The following is a 12,890-nucleotide window of genomic DNA, read 5'->3' as shown; positions in this document are numbered from 1 at the left end:
ATTATAGGTTGATTAAAAATTGAACATCAATTAACTTTGACACTTCTAGAAAAATTGTAAACTAGAGAATTCTATAGGTCAATTTTTTTATGGAAAATATTTAAGAAATAGATTACTAAGTTAGCTTTAAATTAAAAAGATACAAAAATGATTTATGATGTATTGAGTTCAAGTTATGCTTGTCAAAATGGATATATGTTTGAATTACAACTGATGTCACTTCAAAACTTCATAAACTATACAATATTCAACAAAATTTAATAAAATAAAATGAATCCTCTAAATATTGATGTTACAAATCCAAAATCGAAAGAATTAGCTCATTAATATTTCTAGAAAAATATTTATTCTTGTCAATATGATTATCACTCTTTAGAATATCAATTTTTCATATGTATCACATTTCAGGGGAGAAGAAAAATTTGACTTAAATAATTTATTAATTTTTATAAAGAAATATGGTTACAATGTAGGAGAAAAGTACTATAATTCACTAGTTTACGTCATCTTCAAATTCTTATTAGTTTTAGAGATATATTTACTTGAATGTGATGTTTTCTTCAATAATGCTAATTTTAGTGTCAAAATAGTTCAAAAGTGGCACCCACTATTGTGGGTCATCCTGTATACCAAGAGCTTGAAAAGGTAGCAGAGAGCATTAAATTATGGCCCTTCATCTTTTCAATGTCACTTTTCATTCCCTTCCTCAAAAATTAATTCCATATTCCCTATTGTGCAATAGTTTTTTTGTTACAATTCGTCTATTCCACCTGCTTTGAAAGACCCCCAATGTGTAAGCCTTATCAAAAGCCTATTCTTCTTCAAGAAGATCAATATTAAACCTCACTTTTTCCTCATCAAAAATGTATTTATGTAATATAAATTCCATCCTTAATCCTCATAAGTAAACTAGAGAGTTTGAGTGTAAGATATCAAAGAGTTGATGAGTAGTTTGAGAGGTGTTGTAATGATTTTCTTTCCAATAGCTTATAATAAAGATAATACATGTAACATAGGATTCCATATTTATAAAAAAACCCTTGATTTTAAGGTAGGAAACTTTTGAGCCATTTATATTATAGGGGTCATTATTATAAGTTAGGAAACAATCACCACTCCATAAATAGGGGATGTAATTTTGGTGATTCACCAAGATATTCTTAGATTTGGAAGTGATAACAATAATATGTGTCAACATCATAACTTTATAAACCAAAATTTTCATGATTAATATGTAAAAGATGAAATCTCTAAATTTACTATGCCAAATGTTATAGGAATTGGTGGTTACAAAATAATCTTTGTTACCAACTTTCCTGCTCAAACCTTTATTAGGACTTCTCATGGATATACATACCTAGAGGAACCATTGTTAATATCATATTGGTTTTGACAAGTGGGTGCCTATACACTTAAGTCATTTACTTAGTTCCTATTCCCTATTCCATTTGATGAACTAAATGGAGAATAGAAAATTTATTCCAAAATTTCTATTTCTATTCCAGCAACCAAACGGTCTCTAAGAGAAGTGATTGTCGTTATGCTTTCTTGGTAGTTTTGGTCATTATTCTCCTTTGATATGACATTTTATAGACCTATTTGGTTTGTAAAGGTGAGAAGACTACTAGAGGAATAATGGGAGGTGAGCCAAAATGATAGGAGACAAGAGGATGTGATTAATGAAGGGAGAAACTATATGTTCAGGATCAACTAGTGCAGTGAGGAGTGACTTCGTATATGGAACATCTCTACAATTCTCCTACCACATGCACTGTTCTCATGTATAAAAAATATTTATTAATTGAAAATATGTTGACATTCAATGTCCATGTGTGAGCTTATGTGAGGATACCAAATTTTCAGTGGGTGAGGGATCTAATAGTTTTAGTGAGGTATATTGATATGTAGTATCAAATGGTTGGATTTTATTAATAGTGGATAACATAATGTAAGCCTTGATATCTTCCAAGTATGGGGGGCTAGTAGGGGGATGTCATGCTTTGGTCATCTTCGTGATTTTCAATAACTTCATTTTGTTAGATGATTCATCAATGATCTTGATTATGTGTGATCAAATAGGGGGCTATTATCATTATCATGTTTATCTTAGATATTACTGCCATCAAGCTATGTAGTTTTTATAGATGAATGGGAGGAAAGAGTATGGCCTAACACTAATGTAGGTTAAAGGTTATTTGTGGAGTGAAATGTATGGACATTATTATTACCTTGACTATTTTTAAATATTGAAAAAGATGTATATTCATCTAGAAATACATGTTCATAAAAGAGAGCATCCTTAAAAAAAATAATATTCTTATAAACGAGGCCCAAAATTCTAAAACCAAACTGGTCTCCTCCTTAACTAAAAGAAATGCATTATCATAACTTTGAATCTAGGTTTCTCCTCTACTCCTTGGGAACATGAAAAATGGCTTGACAACCAATAACATGAAGATGTGAGTATAAAAACCTTCTTCCCAACCATTCCTCTTCTAGAGTTATAAAATAAAATCATGATGAAGGACTCTAATTCATTAGATACATAGTTGTATGACATGCTTCAACCCAAAATTCTTTTCCCAAATCAACCTTTGGAGAATATGCTGAGATTTCTCAAGAATGGTTCTATTGAGCCTTTGAGATTCCCCATATTATTTAGGGGTTACGGGGAGGAATTTCACCATTTCAATACCATTATCTACACAATAGTTATCAAACTCCAACAAACAAAAATCACCCAGATTACTCATTTTCGAGCATATAATTTTTTACGCACTTTAGTTTTTGGCAAGAGCTTTTAAAATTTTGATTTTGAAAAACACTTGAAATTTTCTACTCATCATATAAATAAAAAATTTCCTAGTATAATCATCAAGGAAAGTAATAAAATAACTTGCACATCCAAAAGAAGTTACCTTGGTAAGACCAAAGACATCAAAGTGCTCTAGTTCCAATGGTCTAATCTTTATGTCATGCCCATCCTTCAAGAAGCTAAACCTTCTTTTCTTGTCATAGAGAAAATATTCACAAATATCCAAGTTTTTTTATTGAAGACCCACTAGTTGATATCTTTTGAGCATAACCTCAAGTACTTTCTCGATCAAGTGCATATCACTGCCCACAATAATTACAAAAGCACTTACTTTGGTAGGTCATTCAAAAATATATAAGGTTAAACCTTTAGTTTCCTTGGAAATACTTATGGAAGCTTTGGTGACTTTCCAAGTTTCTGAAAGAAAGAAGGGATTGTATCCTTCTATAAAGAGTTGACTAACTGAAATAAGATTTTGCCGCAATTTTGGAACATGGTGGACATATTTTAGCAACCACTGGCCTCCACCTTCTAGAAGAAACATAATATCACTTTTACCAAAAATCTTAAAATATTTTTTTTTGATAAGAGAAACATGTTTTACAAGGATCCTGAAACCCAAAATTTATTACATATCATAAGGCTATATGTAAATCAACAAAAGCCCAAAAATAATACTACAGCCAACCAAGAGGCCAGATCGTAAGACAGACAAAAAGCAAGCGATAAACCTACATAAACCAAAAACCCAAAAGACAAAAAAGGATAGACCTTACTCATTTTCTTTCCTTTCAATGTCCCACATTGTTTCTGCTATTTCATAGGCTTTCTAACACTCCTTAGCCATTTGCTTTTGTTTCTTCAGGAAACTCCTATCCAACTTCCTATGGGATATGTTTGTGATGGTCTCATCATCCTTCCTATCTTCATCTTTTTCCTTTTCCTCATTATCCTCTAGAAGACCCCTGGCTTTCAGCTTTCTAGCAAGAGTAACAATGTTTTCATTGAGAGAGATTAGAATGGAGATGATCTAGTTAGCCATGTTATGGTTGCAAGTGTCCAAATTTTCCATCCTTTTTTAAGCCAACCTAATAGCATCCCCCTGATCTATGAATTCCCTCCCTCAAATTTTTTCCCCTGGCTTTCCAGCTATCTCGTTCTTTCCTTATCCTCCTCTAGTTCATGAAACAACCATTTAATTGATTTGAAATCATCTATTATGCTATTTATTGCAATATTAAGCAGGTTCATTCCCACTTACCTCATGTTATTAGTTATAGCCACCAATGCTAGATCAATAAGATCCTCCATCTAGATCTTTCCCTCTTTCTCTTTTAGGATTTGTCGATTCATGGCTTCCCTCACTATCCCCATCTTTGAAGTTTTGACATTAAAATCTTTCCATGCCAAATATCTATCTTTTCTAACCAATTCACCACTTCCTTCCTCCATTTTTTTCTTTTTGTACTCCTGAGGGAGACTTCGAGAGGGTGGGAGCACCAAAATTTTCAAACTAGAAATAGTTTTCCTTGCTACAAGTCTGACCTCCTCTTTAATCCTCCTCTATTTCTTCCTAGGGTTTTCAATAGGCTACTCCATCTCTTCATCTTCCTCACACTTATTCTCCTCATATGTATCCATGTCTTCACCTTGTTCATTATATTTCTCTTTCCCCTGATCAACAATTTTGGGTCCAAGACCCCTAAGACTTTTCCTACTTGGCATTTTTGATGGAGTAGGTGTATCCTTATCTTTACCCTTGCCTTTTTTTTGGAAAAATGTAGAGCTTCATCCTACTCCAAGATAATGCTCTTAATCTCTTCTGAGTCTAAAGAGTGTTGGAAATATAGATGAAGTATTTGAGAGGGGAGGGGTGAATCAGTTACCACAAAATTCAATTCCAAAAATAAATCCCTTAGATGTCTTTACTTATTGTTGATACTCGGTAAATAGTGCAGGAATACTATAACTCGGTAGATTAACTAATTACTGATTATCTACCATTCGTAGTCATTAATATGCTTGCAAAGATTAAAATAAATGAACATAAGAGACACCAAATTTGACGTGGAAACCCAATATGGGAAAAACCACCAAGTAACTAATCACCAATTTTCACTCTTCTAAAGTGAGCCCTATTAGGAGCCAACCCTGTTAAAGGTTACAAAACACACTGTTAGGTGTGACCTTGTTAGAGGATTTAATCACCCTATTAGGAGTGGCCTGGTTAGAGGTCTTGAGAATAATTCAACTGAACTGCCACCTTGTTAGAGGATTTACAAAATGGTTGTTAAACCAACTCTGTTAAGAGATTCTAGATTCACTGTTACTATGGTTAGAAAGCAACAATGAGATGACCTGAATGATATGCAACTTATCTTTTGCTGATTACAGATCTCTATTCTACTTTTACTAGATCCTAGCTGATCGAATACAACTTTGCATCTCCTCCAAGATATCTAATCCTTCATCTTAATTCGCTCAATTCGCTTATTCCATCCTTATCCGTATATTTACTCTCACACCATTTCAAAACTTGAACATCTATATATATACCTTTCAGATTATCAAGTCAGCTTAAATATAGGTTACAATAACTAAAAAGTCATTACATCAGTCAGCTGCATGGAACAATTGAACTTAATATTAAAACAATAAAATCCTTCGCTGGCCGACCCAGCTTGGTAACCACTACACCAGCATGGTTTTTTAGTGTTAACCAAGTGAAGCTCGGTAAACACTACAAATCCTGCAAAAATCCTTTGGAAATTGAGTTAACTCGGTTAGCACTAATCTTCCTTTGTTGACCTTGTGAGCTCAGTAGACATTAACTTTCCTTTGTTCACCTTGGGAGCTCGGTAAACATTAAATTTCATTTGTTCACCTTGGGAGCTCGGTAAACATTAACTTTCCTTTGTTAATCTTGCGAGCTCAATAGATATTAACTTTCCTTTGATAACCTGGGGAGCTCGGTAGACATTAACTTTCCTTTGATAATTGATTGAGCTCGGTAAACATTAGCTTTTCTTTGTTAACCTTGGGAGCTCGGTAGAAGCTAACTCTATGCCACTTTTCCTTTGATAACCGAGTGAGCTCGATAAACATTAGCTTTTCTTTGTTAACCTTGGAAACTCGGTAGAAGCTAACTCTCTGCCACTTTTCCTTTGATAACCGAGTGAGCTTGGTAAACATTAGCTTTTCTTTGTTAACCTTGGGAGCTCAGTAGAAGCTAACTTTCTGCCACTTTTCCTTTGATAATTGAGTGAGCTCGGTAAACATTAGCTTTTCTTTGTTATGTTCAGGAATGTTCGGTAGACACTATAAATTGCTTTGCAGATCATCTAAGCTTGGTAGACTCTATCTAATGACTAATATGACATTTGTTGTAACATCAAAGACAATACACAATTAACAGTTGTATCCAACAAAGAGAAGTTAGAGCTCCCCATGTCCTCAGAGGTAGTTCCAACATGAGCCGGGGTTTTACTTCTAGATTGAGCATTAAAATGTTCATATATCAAAAGCAATAAACCCTCATGCAGGGTCAGGTTAGAAGTGGGTTTTTTCTTGTGCCTAAAAATATTCTTATTCATAAAGGAAAAAAAATGAAATGGAAAGGAAACCTTAACCCCATAACAAAAATGATTAAGCAAAATAAAGTGATGGATTCTAACCCTATCAAATCTAGTGTCAGAGATATATATTCCATAATGGCTCTGAGCACATACCTCCAAAGTTTTTAAATTGAATCCATCTCATAGTAGGTCTCGCTCTTCAGCAATTCTTTTTTCTCTTCTATATTTTTGTCAATCAAAGTCCTTAATCACATTCGAAGACACCTTTTTGTCTTTATAGAATTTTAAACCCTCATTTGGAATTTTAGTGACTTGGGCAATAACATCCATAGTAATTTGATACAACACTTCATCCACTTTGAACCTACCATCCTTTCAAGAATTAACCATAAGATTGGTTATTGTTGGGTCATATCCATGGAGCTTGGCAATATAATTTACAATTTGACCTTTTTCAATCTTCTCCCAAACTTTTGTTCTTTCCTTCCATTTTTCAACCTCACCTATTGGTTCTTTCTTGCTCCTTTCACCCATAATATTTGTAGCCTAAATGTTTACAATTCTCATAAATGCCTTCCTCTATTTCCCTTTCACTATCAACTGGTAGCTTTGTTTTTTACTATTTTTTCTTTTGATGTCGTAAAAGTGGTAAAGGAAATAGACAACCCACAAAGCATGTATTTACCATTAATGTGGTGGCTTTCATGCATACTAATAATAATTTCCATAATTGACTTAGGATTACGCTCATACTTCCCTAGATCCTCTCCTGATCAATTAGGATTTTAGCTTCTCTCAAAATATTCCCGTCGTTATTCCATATCATCACCATTTCTTTCTTTATTGCTTCATTAGCAAACTAGTTAGACACTAAGTTAGCCTCCATGTGCTTGTGACTAACATAAATGCGTTCAAATTTTCCAAGAGTTATATAGATTTTTTCAATTATATTTGCTATTGTCCAAGTAGGATGAATACTCCCTTTGATACATCTAATAATATTATTTGAGTCCCTCTCCAGCCATAATTTTTTGACTTCTACACCTAGGGCTAATTTAATAGTGTAAAGAGTAGTACTAGCTTCAGCAAAATGATTTTTCTGGATTCCTAAGGGGTAAGAAAGAGTAGCAACTCCACTACCATGATAGTTTCTAATTATTGCTCCACATCTAGAAAGACCAGGGTTCCCTTTAGCTACTCCATCAAAGTTGGCTTTATGCCAACCCTCAGGTGGGAGTTTCCATTTCACCTCCTGTCTTTTTGTCCTCCTATCCTTTTCCTTATTCCTATCTCTATCTTCAATATCTCCTCTCTTTCTTATCTAGAAATTTTCCTTCATAGTGCTATTCATTTTATTCACAAGCACATAAAGTAGGAACCTCCCTATTTCTAAAAATTCAATTATTTCTCTCCTCCCATATTGCCCAGCAAAAGTGAGGCAAAGTCCATGAGCTTATGGCATGAAAATTAGTTCCTTTATACATACTATCCCATTGACAAAAGAATTCCCAAAAATTATCTAGCTTGCACCAACTAATCCCATATTTGTTTGTGAGAAATTCCCAGACCTCCATGGAGTATGGACAATGAATAAAATTATGATTTACTATCTCCAAATGATGCTTAAGTTGAATACATTTGTTTGGGATATACTGACATTTCATTTCTAGATTATCCAAGGTAAGAATTTTATCTTGTAACATTAACTGAAAGAATATGTTAATCTTAGGGGTAAGGCTAGGCAACTAGACCTTAGCCCACAGACATTTATCTTTTAGGCTCCAAAGGGAGTTATACCTAGATGTCACCAAGTAGTAACAAATAGCATTATCCTCCAATATTAATTCATCCCTCCTATTGTTCAAGATCATTGTGTTCAGCATCACTATTATCAACTTGAGATCATTCAAAATGACAGATAGGTCTCTCCATCCCTAGTCCATTATGTAGTCTCCTACTTTTGCTCCAATTTTCCTAATGTAGGCATTAGCCAATTTTTCATAGAGAGGATTGTTAATGAGAGGACCCTAAATCAACCAATTATCATGCCAGAAGAGAATGTCTCTACCATTTCCCACTTTCCACTTGGTCTTAGAATTAGCTAGGTCTCTTTCTTTAAGAATACCATTCCAAATGACTGAGCCATTTAGACTGTGTTGATCATTAAGAAAAAACCTAAGAGAAGGCTTAATCTAGCAGCTTAGTTCTAGAACTAATCTAGCAGCTTAGTTCCAAACAATAGACCAAGATAGTCAGTTGGAAGGTTACCAATCCCACACCCAAGAATCCCAACAATCTTCCTTTGTATTTCAATAGGAGTGTTTAAAAAGAAAATTGAGCTTTTTGCCCAATTAATAAGCTGACCTGATCCCTTGACATACACATTCAGTAATTTCTTCATCTCTTTAGCCTCTTGAACTGAAGCTTCCCCTCCCATGATAGTGTCATCCACAAATTGTTGATGAGTAAAAGTAACATGACCAAAAGAAGGATTAATACCTCTTGATACCCCATCTTATCTTTTTCTTTGAATCAACCTACCAATAAACTCAACCATAATAATGAACAAGATAGGTGACACAGGATCCCCCTGCCATAAGCCTCTTGAAGGTTTGAAAAAATCAAGAGCTCCATTGATCAGAATAACAAGAGAAGAAGTAGAAATAAGTTGAGAAACGAGTTTACACACCTTATGATCAAAACCAAAAGCCTAGAGAATAAAGCCCAAGAAATTCCAATCCACTTAGTCATAGGCTTTAGAGAGGTCCAACTTGAGAAGGAGACCTTCTCCTTTACCCACTTCCAGTGAATGAATAACTTCATGAACCAACATGATAGAATCTAGGATATGTCTTCTAGGGATGAAACCAATCTACTGCTAGGATATGATCAAAGGTAGAATGTTAAGAATTTTGGTCATGAACACTTGCTAGATGATCTTGAAGAAAGAATTTAAAAGACTAATGGGCCTAAATTGATCAATTGAATATGCCCTGTGAACTTTAGGAATGAGGACCAAAAAAGTAGAGTTGAGCTCCTTAAGGAGATTTTGGGCCCCAAAACTTTCTTGCACTGCCTTGACAACATCCTCCATGACCACCTCCCAATATACTTATAAGAAGGAAATAAGAAAACCATCCAACCCAGGGGCTTTATCTGCCAAAAGAGAGAACAAAGCTTGTTTAACTTCCTAAGTCTTAGGAATTTCCAACAACATTTTATTGTGGTGAGGTTGAATTACTTGGGGAAGAGATGAAACAATTTCATTTTGGTATACCACAAATAACAAGGGGTCCCGAGTAAGAAGAGAAGAGAAAAAAATAAACCACTTTAGCAGAAATATCATTTTCTTTTGTCAAAATAGCCTAGCCCTTCTCAATCCCTAAAATCCTATTGCTTGCTCTATGCTTAAGGGTGGAAAGGTGAACACAACTAGAGTTTGAATTGCCCTCTTTTAGCCAATTAATACAAGATCTTTGTCTCCAAAATTTGTCTTCTCTACTTATAATGTTATGCAGATCCGTGAGAATTGACATCTCTATATTCCAGTTATGATGATTATATCCTTCATGCTAGATAGTATCCTGAATACTACTAAGCATATCTGACTTTTCCTCTTTTTTCCTAAAAAATATGTCCAAAATCCATCATATTCTAGACTTTAATATTGTGTTTAACATTGCTCAATTTCTTGGCAACCCTAAACATAACAGTCCCTTCCTCCTCAATATTCCACCAAGAGGAGATTCTATCCAAAAGGTCTGGACGAGACATCCACATATTTTTGAATCGGAAAGGATAATTTATCCTAGCCTTAATAGTAGAAATTGAAAGGGGGATGGGGGAATGATCTGACCCAACTCTAGGGAGAAGGGAGAGCTTATAGGAAAATGAATTCAACCAATCCGTAGAGATCAAAACATGGTCCAAATGAACATGGATACACTCTCTCCCAACTTTTATGTTAGACCAAATGTAAACCCCCCCAAGAGATCAACAACCAGAATAGCCAAACTATTAATGAAGTTAGAAAGATCCAACTTGCTATCCAAATTTGGGACCAGACCTCTTGATTTTTCCTCATCCGAAAGGGGAGTACTAAAATCTCCCATTATTATACCCTTATTAAGATTACAATTTTGAATAATAGAACAAAACTTCATCTAATAATCCTTCCTTTCCCTTTTAGTATTTGATGCATACACATTCAAAAGAAACCACAAACCATTTCTATTCCTATGGAACACTTTACATAAGAGGATATTCCCTTCATTATACAAAGAAGAGACTATAAAAATTTTATTGTTAAAGAGAGTAAGCAGGCCTCTTGAGGCACCCTTAGAATTGCTTGCCTCACTACCTATGGTGTTGTCAAAGGAAATCTTTCCCAAAACTTTCTTCTTCATTTTTCGTTTCTTGGATTAGCATAAAATCAGGTCTTTGGTCCCTAATCATATTCCTAACTACCTCCTATTTATGGGTCCCATTTAGGCCCCTTATATTCTAGGATATAATCTTCATTTCTTTTTACCAGAGAATTCCAAAATTGTTCTTTAGCTCCCATCCACCAAATTCCTTCTAGCCTCCTCTTGCATGACTTGGCTTGAACTCTTTCTGCCTATTGGCTTTTTCTTTACTCCCACATCTGCTTTCACCTAGCTTTTGATCATTGTTGGTGACATAGGGGAAGGATCCCTACTATTCTTCTTTTTGTTCTTTACCTCACTCCCCTTGTTATTACCAAGCCATTACACAATTCTTGAAATCTTACCAGGGGAAGAAAATCTAACCAAGTCCATAAACCTCTCTTCCAAATTACAAGAAATAGAATGATCCTTCATAGAAGATGAGGTGACCACCATGGTTTCCTGATATCCTTCTATTTCCCTGACTATGTCCATTTCATCATTCAGTCTATTCTCCTCCCCCCTCTCCATTGGAGACTAAATCATAATCTCCTGTAGAGGTATCACACACTGAACCCTTTGTATCTCTTTTTCAATCCCCTTATCTCCCTTTGAAGAATCGCTTATCCCCTCATAGATCTGGGGAGTAGCCAGCTCTGTGACCATTAATTAATTTTCTGGGATAGCCCCCTCATTGGCTTCAGAAGCTAGATGTTTATCCTCCTAACCCAACTCAGGTTCAATTTGATCTAATTCTATGGTCTGAGAATCAGGCATTGTGAGAACTAGTTCTTCAATCTCCTTGCCCACCTTTTATCCATTCTATTCTAATTCATGCCCTTCTATTATAGGGATTTCCACCCTCCCTTCTTGAATCTCAAGACTATCCTTAATTTCCTTCCTTTTCCACATCTTTTTCTCCTTTCTAGATTTAGAAATTTCTTTTTTTCTACTCTTTTGCTCTTTAGCCTTTGGGCACTGATTAGCCTTATGACCCAATTTCAAAAAATAGAAACATGCAAAAGGAACACTTTCATAAACTAACTTATAGACATGCATACCTAGTTTAGAATGAAAGCACACAAGCTCCGACATATCATCCCCTTCTCAAACTCCAATACAGATACAAGCATACGTGAGTCTTCTTTTAGATGCAATTATTTGATCTATGGATAGAAGATCGCCAAAGGAGTTTTCCACTCCTAAAAACACATCCTCATTCCAGAACTCCAATGGAAGCTTAGGAAGTCTGACCCATACTGGAGCTTGCACAAAAAAGGAATCAATCAAATCTAGCTTCAAAGTCCAATTCTGGAGGACTAGTGTCAAGAGACCTATAACCCAAGGTCCTTCATACAAAATGCTTGACAAATCCTCAGTATATGAAAATTCAAAAGACAGGAAACCTTTGGCCATCACAGTTACAGTGACTTGTCCCTTAAGGTTCCATTTTTTCTAAGTGAAAGCTCTAACAATATCTATATTCGGCCTTTGCCCAATGAACTTACCCACCAAGGTAGAGGCCATTGTAGCAATGTCATGATCTACTAGCTCATCTAGAATTGAAATTACACATGAACCCTTTTCCAACCTAGAGAGTACCTTAACTGGTGTGAAAGAAGACTTACCAATTGGTTTAACTCCAAATAGAGAAGACCATTTTGCATAATGTGCACTAGGCTGACCCACCTTGGAGGTTGGAAAAGATTTGTTTGGATCCTTGCCAGGGATATGTGGGTCCCCATCTCCATTCTTTGTTGCATCTTTGATCTCTGAGTTTTCCTAACAAACTCCATCACCTCCCTGTGATTTGTGCCCCAAAATATTTGTTATCTCTAAGAACAAATTCTCAAAAAATCTCTTCATGATAGTTTGTGAAATACTACATGCAAGAGGTAGCATGAAAGAAGGCTCCAAAATATAACACCCAAAAATATAATGTGGTGTTAGTTATTGAAATAATTAAAATAACTTTATCCTTTTTATAGGTTATATATGTATGCACCCTAAAATGGTCGCCTAGACTATGGGCCTCCATTCTTTAATTTATCAATTTCCTGAATCAATGCATTGCAATATTTTATTCAATCAATT

The sequence above is a fragment of the Cupressus sempervirens genome, chromosome 5, assembly GCF_028749045.1.
Source record: "Cupressus sempervirens isolate cs-2001-9-10 chromosome 5, ASM2874904v1, whole genome shotgun sequence".
NCBI lineage: Eukaryota > Viridiplantae > Streptophyta > Pinopsida > Cupressales > Cupressaceae > Cupressus > Cupressus sempervirens.
The sequence above is the reverse complement of the archived record's forward strand: the minus strand, read 5'-3'. Positions refer to the sequence as shown.